Source organism: Ambystoma mexicanum, chromosome 4p (genome assembly GCF_040938575.1).
Source record: "Ambystoma mexicanum isolate Mex_15411 chromosome 4p, UKY_AmexF1_1, whole genome shotgun sequence".
NCBI lineage: Eukaryota > Metazoa > Chordata > Amphibia > Caudata > Ambystomatidae > Ambystoma > Ambystoma mexicanum.
The window spans coordinates 282,495,649-282,512,383 of NC_090927.1; positions in this window are offsets into that span (position 1 = coordinate 282,495,649).

Below are 16,735 nucleotides of genomic sequence, written 5' to 3' on the forward strand. Positions count from 1 at the left end.
ATTTATCAAATTACACGATACGCTGTGATTGTGTTATGTTTTGTTATAATGTGGAGGGCTCTGCCCTGATGGAATGAAACATCTCAATGGCTCACTTAATCGCTAAAAGTTCCTTTTCAATTGTGGAATGTGTTTTTTCAGCATCCCTCAAAACCCTCACCGTGGTTTCCTGAGATGGGGATAAGGATTTGAATGTCATCTGCAAAGTTGGTGTAGCTAATGCCGATGGAGTCAAGCAGGTCGAATAGGGGCTTAGTATAGGTATTACAGAGGGTAGGCGAGAGAAAGGAGCCTTGAGGTACCCCGAAGGGGACAGCAATGGGATCAGCGGCGGAGTCTCCGATCGAGACCCAGGAGGTGCCTTCACAAAGGAACGATTTGACCCAATCTATGGCTGCAGTGGAGAAGTGGAAGGTTGTGTCAAGACGATTATGGAGCAGATCATGATCCATATATATATATATTTTTTAATTCAGTAATTTTTCAGTAAAAATGTTTCGGTAAAAAATGTCTTGAATAAATAATCCTCAGTAAAATCTCTGGATACTGATCCACCAGATCAAAAGCTGCAGAGAGGTCTAGCAGTATGCGCAAGGCAAGGTTGCCTGAGTCTTGCATGGTGTCTAATTGAATTTTGAGGTCGAAAAGGGCTGATTTAGTGCTATGTTTGGGACGGAATCTCAATTGTCTAGCCCGTAGGAGGTTGTGGTGTTTGAGGTAGTGCTGTACTTGGTGGTAGGCCATGCACTCCAGAATCTGAAGGAGGACAGACCCAATGGTGATGGGGTGGTGGTTTGGGGAGCGATGGGTAGAGAGAATGTTTCTTGTGGATGCGGGTGACCCAAGGGGCCTTAAGACTGGAGGGGACAGAGCTGTTAGCAAAGGAAGCACTGATGAAATCGGGGTAAATGCACAAAGCTTAACAATATGCATGGGGCAGGTGTCACCCTTGCAATTGGAAGGTTGGAGTGCTAGGATGGGTTTGGACACTTTTGCTTGGGATACTTGCAAGAAGAAGAGGGTGGGCAGGAGCGAGGCAGAGGGCCTGTTGCAGTCTTTGAGTATGTTATGATATGGCATTTATAATGCGCCTATACACAAGTGTTTCAAGGCGCAACGAGGCAAGGGAGGGGAACAAAGGGAGGATGGACAACGATCCTACTAGGTCAGGTGTCATTCAGAATGTGCAAGTGCATGGGAAGGGGGCGGGGGCAGTGCAATACATAGGAATAAATAATAACAATAAGTAAAGTGATGGCCAGCATGTGGCAAGTGCATAGGTAAGTGCAGACATCAGGTGTCAAGAGCTGGAAGGAGGACTGTAGGGGTAACGAAACAGTCCCCAAGTGCGGGGGTTGCCAGGTGGGCAGTGCAGGTGTGTCACGCTTGGCGGGGGAGGGGCCTAGGCCAGAGATCAGAAGGTGTCCAGGTAGGTAGTGCACTTCTGGTTACAGCCAGGAGGCCAGCAGAGGAGAGGAGGAGAAAAAGCAGAAGTAAAGAGAAAGGTTTTGAGGTGCTTCCGGAACTGGAGATGGTTCTCCTCAAGCTTAAGGGAGGCTGTTCCAGAGTGAGGCACCAGCCGAAGAAAGAGATGTACCACCAGCTCGTTGCTTGGAGAAGCGACTGACCCTGAGGGAGTTGGAGGCGGATGAGCGAAGAGCTCGAGAAGGAAGATATTTGGGAAGAGAGAGTTGAAGGTATTGAGGCCCCAGTCCCCGGTAGGCCTTGTGGAAGATGCAAAGGGTTTTGAACTTAATCCTCGCAGCCAGTGGGAGCCCGTGCAGAGATTTCAGTCCTGGAGAGATACAATCCCTGGGCTTGAGGCAAAGGACAAGTCTTGCAGTCCTGTTCTGGATAAATTGCAGAGGGCGGAGAGTAGAAGCAGGCAGATTTAGAAAGAGGCTGTTGCAATAGTCCGGCCTAGAGAGAATCAGAGCTCTAGAAACAGTGAGCTTCTGGGGGAAGGAGAGGAGGTGCAGCTGGTAGTTTGACTTCTTAGAGACGTCAGAGATGTGGAGAGAGAAGGAGAGTGTGGAGTCGAAGATGACCCCTAGGTTTTTAGCCTTGCAGGTGGGAGCAGGAAGAGGACCAAGAGAGGCCGGCCAGAGAGCTACAGGAAAGGAGGGAACGGGTGTGCCAATGAGAAGGATCTCAGTCTTACTGGCATTAAGGCAGAGGTCATTGGCGGTGCACCAATCCTGGATAGCAGACAGACAGTCTGAGATGAGGGAAGGAGAGGGGGAGGCCGAGGGTAGCCTGAAAATGAGCTAGGTCTCATCTGCATAGCACTGAACATTGGGGCAGAGAGCGGCTATGTGGTGGGCAAGGAGTGCCAGGTATTGGTTGAACAGCCAGGGAGAGAGGTTAGACCTCTGGGGAACTCCACAGGTAGAGAAAAAGATAGTGGAGAGAAAGGACCCATGTTGGACCTGGGAGGTTCGGTCAGAGAGGAAAGAGGTTAGCCATGCCAGAGCCTGACCAGTGATACCCAGATTATCACGGAGACGGTTGAGCAGGATGGCATGGTTGACAGTGTCAAAGGCAGAAGAGAGATCAAGCAGGATGAGGACGCAAGGGGTGTTAGAGTCAAGGTTGGAAAGCAGGTCTTTACGGATGTTCAGGAGAGCTGTTTCCGTGCTTCTGGCAGCTTTGAAGCCAGACTGATGGTAATGAAGACAACCAACAGATTCAGTGTGGTGATTAAGCTGGGAGATGGCCAGTTTCTCCAGGAGCTTGCCCAGGAAGGGAGTGACGGAGTTTGGACGATAGTTATCCAGGTAGGAGGGGTCGGCAGAGGGTTTCTTAAGAAGAAGGTGCACAAGGGAGTGCTTCAGGGAGGATGGGAGGACTCCAGTGGTGAAGGAGTGATTGCAGAAATCAGCCAGGGCAGGAGCCATGGAGGCAATGTGGTCCTTGATGGTTTTGGAGGAACAGGGGTGAATCTGTTTCGACGAGACTTTCATGGATTGGACTTGTCTAGAAACCACATCTCCGAAGAACAGGGGAAAGGCAGAGAAGGAGGGAGGAGAGGTGGCTGCAGAAGGGCCAGAGGAGGAGAAGGGAGGAGGGGGAGGGAAGGGAAAGGAGGAGAGTGAGGGCATGATGTCCTGAGTTTTAGAGATGAAGTGAGAAGCCAGTGCCGTGCAGAGGGCCTGGGAGGGGATGGGAGAGGTAGAAACTGCGACAGGGTTGGCCAGTTCATTACAGATTTTAAAGAGTTCAGCAGAGTTGTTAGATGCCGCAGAGATGCGGGCTTGGATATGAGCTCTCTTCTTGGTTAGGACAGAGAGCCGGTATTGCCTTTGCAGCAGGCGGCAGGCCAGTTTGTCAGAGGATGTACCTGAACAACGCCTTTTCCTCTCGGCCACCCTTGCGTTTTAGGGTGACGAGGTCTGAGTCGTACCAAGAGTTGCACTGGACTTTGGGCATCAGGTGGATTCTCATGACAGGGGCAAGGATATCAAGAGTATCAGAGATAGCAGAGTGGAGCATGGAGAGGGCTGTGTCAGGGTGAGAGTCAGCCAGAGGGGCATGGGGGGGGGAGAAGGTGGCAGCGAAAGCCTCAGTTGACATGCGCTTCATGGGTCGGATGACCGAGAAGGTGGGTGGCAGTGATGAAAGTGGCTTAGCCTGAGGGGTAGGGAGGATGAGGTGGGAGGAGAGGAGACAGTGATCACTCCAGGAGAGAGGAGTGGAGAGAGGGACAGAGAGGGGAAGGTTTGAGGAGATCAGAGCATCGAGAGTGTGCCCTGCAGAGTGAGTTGGGCCAGAGGGGAGAATAGTAAGTGAGAGAGAGTCGCACAGGTCGCGAAAGAGTCCAGAGGGAGGACAAGAGGCATCCAGGTGCATGTTGAAGTCTTCAAGTTGGAGGAGTTGAGTGGTTGAGGCCAGGAGTGAGGAGGAGCATCTGCCCACACAGAGAGGAAGGAGGAAATCTGACCAGGTGGTCGATAGATAGTAGCTACAGTAAGGGAATGGCTAGGGGAGAGAGAGAGAGAGAGAGCCTGCAGACGAGGCATTCAAAAGAGGAGTAGGCATGCGCTGGAGTGACAGAGGCAGGAATCCACTGGGGGAACATCAGGACTACACCCCCACTAGAGCGGTTGGACCTGGGCGCGGAGAGGATCTTGTAGCCGTCAGGTAGGAGTGTGTCAAAGTTTATGACAGAGCTGGCTGTGAACCATGTCTAGGCGAGACTGAGGACATCAAGGTTATGTTCTTCCAGAAGGAGGTAGATATCAGAGGAGTGTTTGACAGCAGAGCGAGAGTTGAGAGTGGCATAATGGAGAAGGTTGCCATCCTTGATGGACTTCCGGGGAGGGGTACAGGTCAGAGGTATGCCCTTCGGAGGTGTAGAGGCAGCCCGCGTGGGGGCAGAGAGGGAAGGAGAAAGCAAGGTAGCCGAGGAGGCGGCAGAAGAGGATGGGGATGTGGTCAAGGAAAGGGGAGAGGGGACAGTGAGAGAAGAAAGGAAGTTGATGAGGCACGGGAAGCGTCTATCAAAGAGGTGGAGGTTGGCCTGAGAGCCTTGGACCAAGACGGTACAAGTAGAGTAAACAGTAATGATGATCTTAGAGGAATGGAAGTAGGCCAGCAGGGCGTCCCAACGGATGCCACCATTAATGGGAGAAGAAGAGAAAGGAGCGAGCACAGAGACCATATGAAGGGTCCATAGGTCCATATGTCTGGTGAAGGAACGACAAAGAGCATGTCAGTGAGAGTTTCCTTGGAGGAGGCACTGGTGTAGGTGTCAGCGATAGGGAGGCCTGGGTTGGAGACCAGCAGGTCCTTTTTAAACTTCTTCCTACCAGATTTAGTGAGGAGAGCACGATAGTCAACAGAGAAGCAGTTAGAAAAGATAGGAGAAACAGAGCGCACCATAGAGTAGGTGGGAGAGGAGGGAGGTGGAAGGGAGAGGGGGAGACACTAGAGTAGGCAGACAAGATAGCGAGAGGCAGCAAGTTGAGTAATAGGGAAAGACGACGACACTCAGGATAAGAGCTCACAAAGAGCGCATTTTAAGACAGTAGGGAAGATACACCTAAGTTTGAGAATCCTGAACAGAGGGAGAAAGGCCTAGTTTACACAATGCAAATATTTTATTGTACTGGCACCATCAAATTTCAGACAACATATGGAGAACTGCTTGTAGGTTGAAGGGGGGTAAGCAGGCCAATCAGAGGCATGGGGTCTGGCAGTTGGCGTCCCCTGCGGACACCTGCAGACACTAACAGGGAGCAGCCAAGTTGGAGCCGCCCTTTGCCCAGGGGCCCTTAGCTGTGGGGCTGCCGGGCAGAGGCTGCCCAGTGAAGGTCAGAGATAAGGGAGGGCAGGCCAATCGGCGGGGGTGGGTGGGTTGGGAGGAGGGCGGGAAGGTGGGACAGATGCTGGAGGAGGGAGACTGGGAAAGAAAACAGGAGACACAGGAGGGCAGGGACACCAAACAAATAAATACAAATCCCCAAGTACACTGCCAACACAAAGCCCAGGAGGGCGGCAAATTATTCTGTTACCTTGAATTTGGTTGTGCTGCACTCACCTCGTTCAGCCAAGATGAGAATGGCCCAGTAAGGGGGATTAGCCACGAGTTGGACTTTTCTTGCTGTGATTTTGAGTCTTAGAGAGTCCATTTTGTTGGACAGGGCTAATTAAATGGTGGCGCACCAATCCTTACCTACTTGAGTCTGGATACTGCTTGGGACTGGGCTTTCAAGCTCTTTGAGAATGGCACAAAGTTCTTTGTTGTTCGAGCTGGCGTTGGAGATAAGAGAGTTGTAGGAGTTGGATTTGGACGTGATAAGGGTGTCTATATTTATAAAAATGCTTAGGTATGTTACCGTACTCAGCTGATGTAATTTCTCAGTGTTAGGTTGCCCTCTGCTGCCCAAATGGCAAAGTGCACCAACTTCAACAACAGCTATCATTTCAGTATACGGATGCAATTGATCAGTGTTAGGTTGCCCTCTGCTGTCCAAATGGTAATGTGCACCAATAGCTACCATTTCAACAAAGAAAATGAGAATGGTGCTGCACGGTCACATTCACCTTCCACTATCGCAAACATTTGGAAATTACTTCTTTCCACCCCCACTTCTCTTCACACAGGGCACGGCAGTGCCAGTATCAATGAACGGTTAATTACTGGCTCAACATTTCAGTCTCTAAAGAGCTAAATGCTGTAGGACGAATGCCTCCTCACAAGCTAAAACTGAAAGTAGGTGCTGTAATTATTCTACTACGCAATCTTATGCCATCACGGGGACTTGCAATGGAACAAGGTTGACAATTACACATCTACAAAGACACATCATGGAGGCCTTTGTGATTGATGGAACTCAGATACTGTTCTTATACTATGCATACCTCTTATTCAGTTTAGCCTTTTCAATTACCATTAATAAGTCACTGAGACCTACGCCCCCTTCCTGGAAGCGATCAGTGATAATTCTGATATTTAAGAAGGGGGAGAGAAGTGACCCTATGAATTACCAACCAATATTGACCTTTAAGATATGCTAGAATGGCATATGTTACACCGTGAACAGCTAGTGTTTGTATATTTTAGTAAGGTTGGATAGGTTTTCTCGATTGGCAGGGGTGGGGAGATTCCCCCAGAGGTGTTTAAGTGCTCTTGTTTGTCTTCGGACGGAAATGAGTTCCTCTGTGAAACAGGGATTAGTAAGCATGCAATGTTTGGGTGTATTGGATTTTAGGGGCATGCTGGTCCATGGCTACTAGGAGGCTCTGCGAGTAGCGACCTGAATGGAGTTGTGGGTCATTACAAATCGGGACAGTAGGGGCAAGTAGCATCTGTAATGTGGGCCCAAGAGTTGATTCAGTCAACTTGCAGGTATTGCGCATCATCTGGGCAAAGTTGGAGGGATAGGTTTGGAACTTTTTGGGTAAAGGAGATGCCGAACTCTACCAGGGCACCAGGTCGATGGTTGAAATATCCACAAGTATGCTGGAGGAGAGGATCCAATCTAAGGTGCTCCCTTTGTCATGAGTTGGGGTGGCGACATTCGGGCAGAAGTTCATTTCAACAAGAGAAATGGACAGGGCAGAGGCTTTGGTGTTGGCCGGGTCATTGAAGCCCAGATTAATATCTCCCAGTATGATACATTTGGTGGTAGGTTTAATGAGGCGGGTTAATAGCAACAGTAGGTCAATCTCAGGGGAGCTGAGGGAGTTGGGTTGCCGAAATAAGAGCATCAGGTTGTATTTTATCTTGGGGTCGATGGCACATTTTCTGAGGAGAGTTTTGTAGCCCGTATAGGGTGTGTATCGTTCTGTTTAATATTGAGGGAAGATGTGGCTATGAGGGCAACACCACCTCCTGGTGCGTTGGCTCTGTCCCCTCTCGTATGGTGTAGTGGGAAGGAATACCCAAGGAGAGAAGAGGGTCCGATGCTTTGTGCTGCCAGGATTCTGTGGTGGCAGAGATGTCTCGTTTCTGGTCAACGATCTGGTCATGGAATGATATGGCGGTTTACGCTATCATAGTCCTGTTTATTCTTTCCTGTTGACTTCACGTCATCATTGTCTTGACAACCTACAGGCTTGCGCCTCATTGCTGTTTCGCTTTCTCCTTTGCCTTCCCCATCTCTGATCCTACTGAAGAGGTTGTTTCTTTACTCTGCTTGCACAGTGCCATTCGTGTGCATTGCCTTGAATCTCTCCTTGACTTCCTTTCCATCCACCTTTTCTGTGCACTCATGTTTTCCACAGGGTGTGCTGAAGCTGCTGCTACGCATAATGCGTAAGATCAATTAGGAGGCCATGATGCTCTGTTTGTCTGAGTCATCACAGCTGTCGATACACGCAATGATTCTCTCCCTGTGACTCCTGCAGGCCAATGCAAAACGAATGTGTTTACAAAATCTGTTGGAATTCTTGTGCCTGGCGAACATCTATTGTCATTTGCTTCATGGTTTGTGCTGTTGCACGTGCAACATTCTCGGGTCCTTGCCTTGTTCATCCCTCTTGCGGGCCCTCGTATCGTTTTTAGGATGCAGGTTGGCTCATTTATTTTGGAAGTTGTGTTTTGGTTATTATTGCATTTGGAACCTTAGACCTGTTTCGTTATTTTACTTCACTCAATCACACCAGTGACTCTGCAATGCTATAGGTGATTGGAATGGCACCTTCCAAGCTGACTCATTATGGCGTTGGAGCGGCATTTACTGGCATACTCACAGTGACTACTCACATGGTTGCTATTGGACCCACTGATCCCTTAAAGTGAACAGACGTGTTTCAAGTAGTTGCTGACACATATTCTGGCAGGGCCATGTGCGGCCGGCCGTCTGCCTTCATGATGGCGTGCAGCGCGCTGCAGCTTGGTGCTGTAATAACCATCAGGAGTCAGTGGCCTGATTGCCAAGCAGGAAGCAGCTCTGCCTTTTTATTGGTTCAGTCACATGGGTGGCCACATGTCACCAAACACGTGACTAAGCACAAATCCTGTGGCTGTGCCTACGTCACAGCATCATGTCCCCCTGGAAGAGTTTCAGAGTCCCAATCAGAATTGCTGGTGATGATACATAAGGCCTAGGGACATTATTGATGCGCGCTGGTCGTGCTTGGCTGTTGGAGGATCAGGACTGATTCATATTACAGGAGAGGCACAGGATACCTTGCGCTATAGCTCTTCATATCATTTGCTTTGCGTTTTTGACATTTAATTCCTTATATGCAGGGCTCAAGTCAAGAGTGCACCCAGGGGGACGGAGTCCACCCACTTTATTCAGTGGGTGGACTCAGTCCCCCCAGCTAAAATGAGAACCATTGTATGTCCTCTTTGAATTATTTGAATTCTTTGAATTTATGAATTAAAGCCGGCCCCAGGGATCAAACTGCAGTCAGGTTTGCAGGCCGAACACTTCACCACTGCACTACATAACCTGATGGCAAATAACAAACAACTAAAGGTGAAATGTCCAATTTTGGTACTGAAAGTCTCAGGGAAAACTTTGTATTTGTATTGGTTCTTTGAGTTTAAAACATGCACACCTTTTCATGTATTCAGAAACACTATTAGAAGAAAATATCCTCTCTTGGTTTTGTGTGTGTTGATTTTAAGAAAGGCAAATGCCATTCGTCCTTTGGAATTTGTGTGGTTATGCAAACCCAGTTTAATGAAATGTGCATATTTCACCTTGAAATGCTAATTTCTGGCGAAATCACGTCCCATTGTGTTTGTTGATGAGTCCCCCTACTTTAATGTTTAGGATTTGGCCCCTGCTTGTATGTGACATTTTATTGTGTATTGGTCTAGTGCTGTGAAGCCCCCTAAATTCGTAACCACTTTCAGAATCCTTTCTGGCTCCATTTGTGACAGTTATTTATTTTTGGCTGGGAGTCCACTGACGCGCATGCTGACAGTGGTGGAGGAGGTGGTGATGGCAGCAATGTAGGAGCTGATGCAGTGGGAGGCGGGTGGTGAAGTGCACACACAGGAAAAATAGGATGTGTTGGATGTAGGAAAAAGAAAGGAGCTGAGGGGGCTTATGGAGAACACAAGCAGGAAGAGAGGGAGGGATAGCAGGGGGTGCAATACAAGGAGGCAGAGATAGAAGGGAACATGGACAGGCAGATGAGGGGCAGGAGGAAAACAGGAAATCAGATGTGGAGCTGCAGATGTAGGGCAGGGGGAGGGGCAACAGGTGGAAGATAAGGAGGTAGATAAGAGGAAAGAGGAGGAAGTATAGCAGGGGGTAGAGCATGAGCTGGGTCCAGGGCAGGATGGTAAAGAGAAGGACATGGATATGTGATAGTAAGAAGAAGGGCCGAAAGCGGAGAAGTGGCAGCCTTAGTCAGCGGAAGAGGAGGAAAGGGAGGAGGCTGACTGGAATGATGCTGGCGTCTATCATCCTGTGGCCAAGGTGGGAGAAACAGCAGACCAAACACATAGAACTTCAATGTGCTCCTCCAGGCTGTGACAATACTTCCCCTGCCAGGGAGGAATATGTAGGCAGGGGAGTGCAGGCTTGTCTGCAAGCTCTGCAACAAGACTATCCATTGGGGCAAGAAGAGTGGGCATCATCTACTGGCATGGCTGCACTGCAGAACCGCATTTGGTGGTGGAAGTAAATTACCAATAAGAGCCATGTGTCATCCACCACCCACACTGTCATAGTACCTTCCTGCAATGGTGCTGAGAAAACATGAGCCTGCACATCTCTAGATGGTGTTATTTCCTCACCTTGCTGTAGAGTGTGGGAGCATAGGAAATGCATCTAACCAGGGGCAGTGACCCTGGCCTATCAAGTCTGTGATGGCTCTCTATCCCCCTCTGGTGTGAAGTGTGTCAGTGTCCCCTTATGGGGGCAACCAGCATCATCCTCTCTTCTGGAATGCAAGCACATATTGCCTGCATTGAGGGATGGTAGTCAGACAGGGGTAGCTGCAGGACAATGGGGTCCAATATGCTGAGAATGCTCATATGGAGACCCATCACCCCATCCGCTACACCCAAATCGCACAGAGGGGAGACTAGCATCACATCAGGAGAAGAAATTTAAATGTGGCCTGTTTTGCATCATCAGCCATCCAGCCTGGTGACGGTACGAGGAAGTAGGTGTGAAGTGAGGGAGTTCAGCTAGAGTCCTGGTAGAGAAGTTAATGATCTTGTCAAGAGGACAGAAAGCATAGTTGGGGAAGCCCAAGAGGATGCTGGCACAGTAAGCCAGTTTAGAGAAGACAAGAGTGGTTAAGTGTGAGGTGGCACACCAGTCGCAGGTGGTTGCCCTCACGTATGACTGCTGCAACTGTGGCACACCAGTAATTGGTGCAGCACATTTTGTGTACTTAAGTGCTGGCTTAAATGTGGGGATATTGAACCGTCTGTCAGCAGCAACAAACTCAGCTATAAAAGTCAAGGGCTTAGCTTCGCCACTGCGTCATTGCCACCTCCAGCATCTCCCAGATGTCTTCTTCCCTGTGGCTTGCCGACGAATAGTTGTGTGCACAAAGTTGCCTGGTGCAGTAGGGGGCGTGGCTTGGACGGCCATGTAAGAGGTCGCACTCTGGAGGAGCTCCGCTGATCCTGTTTTGATCCGGATAGAGGGTACGTCCACGGGGGCCGGCCGACGCTGGAAATCGATGCCCAGGCGTGTGAATGCCACCACTACACCCGGTGAAAGTTTGTGATGTCTAGAAGGCCTAGAAACCGAAATAAATGTGATTGACTGGAACGAGCCCTGAGCAGGCGGACAAGACAAAATGGCGGCGACACGCTGCGAACACCGAGGATCGTGAAGTCAGTGTCGCGATCACGAGTGCAGGACCCTTGGGTCCCTTTGCTTGGAGACTAAATATACGTGAGCGCCGCCTAGGACGCACGGTGGCCCAGCGAGCTGGAGAGCCGAAACGGATGTAGCTGTGACGACGGGACCGTGGGCCCAGCGGTTGGGGTGCTCCGGGCGTGTTGGATGCCCCAGGGCGTGGTGGGCCTGGCTTTGAGCATTGTGTGGCGTGACTCCCCCTCGGCACCCGACTCATACAACAACATGGCCACGAGAGGTGTGAAACCCAAAGCCAAACAGCCCACGATGGAGGCTTACGCCAAGTCCCCCTCAGGGGCGGAAGGAGGCAAGAACAAAGAGACCCCCGTGATGGCCGCGGAGTCACCGGGCACGATACAGGAGGTGCTGGCGGCGATTGCGGACTTAAAAGTGTCATGGGAGACCAAGTTGGGCCTCGCCATGAAAGAGCTACAGGAAGGCTTAAACCTTAAGATCGGGGCCGTCCAAGAGGAGGTGAATTTGCTTAGACTGGATGTGAGGGCGATCTCGGAGCGCACGGGGACCATCGAGAAGGAGACGGCCACGAACGCGGCAGACTGCGCTGCTCATAAAAAGGAACTACACGCCCTTGTGCAACGGGTGGGCAACCTGGAGGACAGAGCGGAGCAGGCGGAGGGACGTGCCAGGCGCAACAATATTCGCATCGTGGGCCTACCTGAAGGAACGGAAGGGCCAGACCCCACGGAATTTGTGGAATCCATGTTTTTGCAGGAGATTACCGGCGGGGTACTGACCCAGGGGTTTGCAGTCGAGAGAGCGCATAGGGCCCTAACCAGGAGGCCGCCACCTGGGGCCCCCCCGCGGCCGGTGATCGCGAAAATTCTGAACTACCGAGATCGCGAAAAAATCCTTGAATTCTTTCGAAAAGGGGGAACGATTGACAGAGGATCGGCCAAGATCACAGCCTACCCTGACTACACGCTACAAGTACAGCGGAGTCGGATGCACTTCGGGGCGGTGAAAAGGAGACTTCGTGAAGCTGGCCATCGCTACATGCTACTCTACCCGGCCAAATTGAAAGTTTTCTACAGAAGCAGATCCCTGTTCTTTGAAACACCAACTGAAGCGATGGACTGGCTAGACGCGCTGGGCAGTCCTCAAGAATCGGACATCCAGGCAGAGACTACGGAAGATAAGTAGCTTACGGCTGGGTCACCTAGGGCAATGGGGCCGAGACATTGGGACTTGATTATAGTCATTTACACGGTATATGATGCGTATGATGTGGTGCTGACTGGCTGGCCCATTGGGCGTGCCTACCCGTGGTTACTTGGTTAGGAGCTCCTAGAGGCTTCCTTTGTCCCCAGTAGTAACATCTAGTTAGTTAGGTCGCTGTTAGATCGGCGACGCCCCGCGGGGTCCTATTCCTTGAATTCGGGATAAGACCAGACGCGGGTGGGCCTGAGATCCAGGGATGGAGCTGGGCTTTTGTTGGGATGGGAGGGGTTGTTTGCTGTGGTTTGTAGTTGGGAAACAGGGAGGGGGGATGGGGATCATGGGCGGAAGAGCCGGCGGAGTGTTAGACCAAGGGGGTATTGTGGGGAGGGCGGGGCTGAATACAGACCAAACCGATGGCATCGGATAGTCTTCGCATAGTTACCTGGAATGTCCGAGGCCTCAATAGTTACCTCAAGCGGAACAAGGTAATGCTATACCTGAAGAGGATGCGGATAGACATAGCCCTGCTACAAGAGACCCACCTCACCAGGGAGAAATTGGAGGTGGTCAAGAGGAAGTGGAAGGGAAAGGTAGTGGGTGCCACGTACTCGGCGTATGCTAGAGGGGTCATCACCTGGGTGGCGCCGCACGTGCCGTTCCGGGTGCTTGACTCGATAGTGGACCCGGAGGGTAGAATGGTGGCGATAACAGGACTCCTGGAGAACAGGGAAGTACACATCCTCAACCTGTATGCCCCCAATCATGATACTGCAGCCTACTTTAGATCCCTCTATGGCAAACTTGTCCCCTTGGTAGGGGGTGCGATGGTGTGGGGTGGGGACTTCAATTGCGTCTTAGATCCCAAAATCGACCGGTCCGCTGATACCAAAGGGAAAATGTCGCCGGCGGCCAAGGTGCTCGGGACATTGCTAGGAGACCTGGGACTGGTAGATGTGTGGAGGAAACTCCACCCCACAGAGAGGCAGTATTCGCACTATGCGGCGCCATACGATTCATATACGAGATTGGATTATGTGTTTGGAACCGCCGAGATAGCGGGCGAAATAGTGGGGGCGGAATACAAGGCTCGAGTATTGTCGGACCATTCGCCCCTGGTGGTAGAGTGGCGACACCAACCCCCTAGGCCTCGGGTCCCCACATGGAGGCTCCGGTCGGAGGCACTGCAGGATGAGGGATTCCGGGAAGACCTGAGGGTTGCCATCGGGGAATATTTTGAGATAAACACGGTTAGCGTGCGTTCTGCGGGAACTCTGTGGGAGGCCTTTAAGGTGGTGGTGCGCGGAGTGGCTATCTCTAAATCTAAGGGACTTCAAGGGGGTATCGGGAGGGAGCTTCACGACACCGAAAGGGAACTGGAGAGCCTGGCTCGTCTCGAGAATGCCACTCAGGTAGACAAAACTAGGATGAGGGACCTTCAGGTGGCGTGCAGCGCTCTTTGGGATCGACTATGTAGATTGAACCATGGGAAATACACCGAGCGGCTGCACGCGGGGGGTGACAAGCCAGGCAGACTGCTGGCCTGGCTGTACAAGAGCGAGTCCCCCCGAGTGGTTATTCATGAGATCCGTGGTGAGGACGGTTGTCTTCGCAACACTCAGGATGGGGTGAACGAGGAATTCCTCAGGTTCTATAAACGTTTGTATGAGGACACTGGGGAGGACAGGAGCCAGGACATCCTGGACACACTGGAAGACATTGGTCTGCCCACCCTAGACGACTTGGAGCGAGAGGAACTGGACGCCCCTATCACTTCAGATGAGCTGGAGGTGGTGATCCGGGGCCTCCCCACGTGTAAGGCACCTGGAGCGGATGGACTGCCTGGTGAGTTTTACAAGGTGTACGTGCAGGAGCTGCTCCAGCCACTGCTGGCCTTGTTTAACGAGGCATACGAACAGGGTGAACTCCCGTTGTCCCTCCGTGAGGCCATGATTGTCCCATTACTGAAACCAGGCGAGCCGGCTGTTGAGTGTGGATCTTATAGACCTCTGTCCATGCTAAACCAGGACAGCAAAATACTCACGGCGGTGCTAGCCAACAGGTTGAAGAAGGTGATTGGCAAGCTGATCCACCCGGATCAAACGGGATATGTCCCAGGCAGGAATATCAGTGATAACCATAGGAGGCTGCACCATGTTATCGACCATACTAAGGATGACACGGGCGAGATGGCGGTAGTGTCGCTGGATGCGGTCAAGGCCTTTGATTCAGTGAGATGGCCTTGGCTGAAAGCGGCTCTGCAGGGATACGGCGTGGGCCCTGGGTATATCAGATGGGTCCAGTTGTTATATAGCAGCCCGATGGCGAGGGTCAAGACTGGGACCACAGTCTCGGAGGCCTGGCAACTTAGCAGGGGGACCAGGCAGGGATGCCCTTGGTCACCCATGTTATATATACTCGCGCTGGAGCCGCTGGCGATATGCTTGCGACAACAATACGGAGAGGTGGGCATTAACACCGCCAGCGGCAGCCACTTAATATCTCTCTATGCAGACGATATGCTGCTTTACTTACGCTACCCGGAGGAGAACCTGCAGTACGTACTGGAGGTACTGGATCATTACGCTGTCCTCTCGGGCATATCAGTGAACCCCGGGAAGTCTAGCCTGTTCCCTCTGGGTGGGTACAGGGACGTCCCGCTGGTGAGGCTGCCTGTGTTGCCAATACCATGGCGGACCGACACGTTTAGGTACCTGGGGGTAAATATTTACCACCGGACTGAGGCGGTACACAAGCATAACACAGAGAGAGCCATAGAGGGGGTCAGGAACAGTATGACATTCTGGTCCAGATTGCCCCTGTCCATGATGGGGAGGGCGGCTTTGCTGAAAATGGTGGTCCTTCCCAGACTCCTGCATTTCTTCGTGAACGTCCCGTATTTGATCCCTAAGAGCCTATTTGTACGACTCCATAGTATGTGTAGGGGCTTCGTGTGGGGTAACTCCAGGAATAGGGTGGCCCTGTGGAAGCTCCAGAACCCGTACGAGAAGGGGGGTATAGGCTTGCCCAACTTTGAACTATATTATCTGGCGGGGCAGCTGTTGTATGTGGCCAGGTGGTTGTCTGATGAAGATTCGGCGGAATCTAGGTTGCTGCGGGAGGATGCGGCCCCATACTTCCTGAGAGAGGTGGTGTGGCTACAAAGGAATAAACTGACGGGAAGAGGGCAGCTATTGAGGTTGGGATGGGAGGTCTGGCACAGAACATGGAAATTGATGGGGGAGTCAGAACCGCTATCTTGGCAGGTCCCGCTGGTAGCCCTGTGCGAAAACGACTCCCAACTGTTTCAGTCAGTCCGTAGGCACTGGGAGCCGGTGGGCCTGGCCACGCTTGGGGACATATGGCGGGAGGGGGAGGCGTTGGACTTCCAAAAGTTGCAGGATGAGACAGGGGTGCACAGAGGGCAGTACATCACCTATGCCAGGCTAGTAAAACGAGTAAGAGAGAGATGGCCGGAGACGGCACTGGCAGATGATCCTGATGCCACCCTTGAAACTATGTATGATGTCTCGGAGGGCGGGCATGAAATATCACGGATATACGAACTCCTCAGAACGAAGGCTGGGAAAGAGTTGCCCCAACTGAGGCATGAATGGGAGGAGGAGATGGGTGGACTCATGACGGAGGGTCAGTGGAAGAGGGTCCTGGGGTATCATAAAAAGGTGTCCCGAAATGCAAGGCTTCAACAACTCCAGTTCTACATTACTCACAGGGCTTACCTGACTCCCCAGAAGATTGCACGGTTCGGAGGCTCGATCACTCAAAAATGCCCCAGGTGTGGGGAGGTGGACGCTGGGTTGCTACACATGTTTTGGGCCTGCCCGGAAGTGTATAGATTTTGGGAGGAGGTTAAGATGAAGCTCGCAGGTGGGGGAGTGGTGTTGGACGTGGGATCTGCCTGGTCGTGTATGCTTGGGATCTTCCCCAGGCCCAGACACTTTAGGCACCTGAGCAAGCTGAGGGACCTGGCTTATGTTCTGGCCAAACGCAGGATTGCCATGAACTGGAAATCGGCTAGCAGGCCGAGAGTGGAACTATGGTGGGCGGACCTTGTGAGGTGGGCGGAGGCTGAATCCGTGGTATGGTTTGAAGCGGTCACTAGAGGGGGCGAGGAGGAGATAGGGCCCTTGCTGGCCTGGCGAGAATTGGTGGCCTCTATGACCAATCCACAACAGGGCTGGACGAATCTGAGAATTCGGAAGAGGAGCCTACGGACAATGTTCCACCTGACAGTGCCCCGACTGAGGATATAA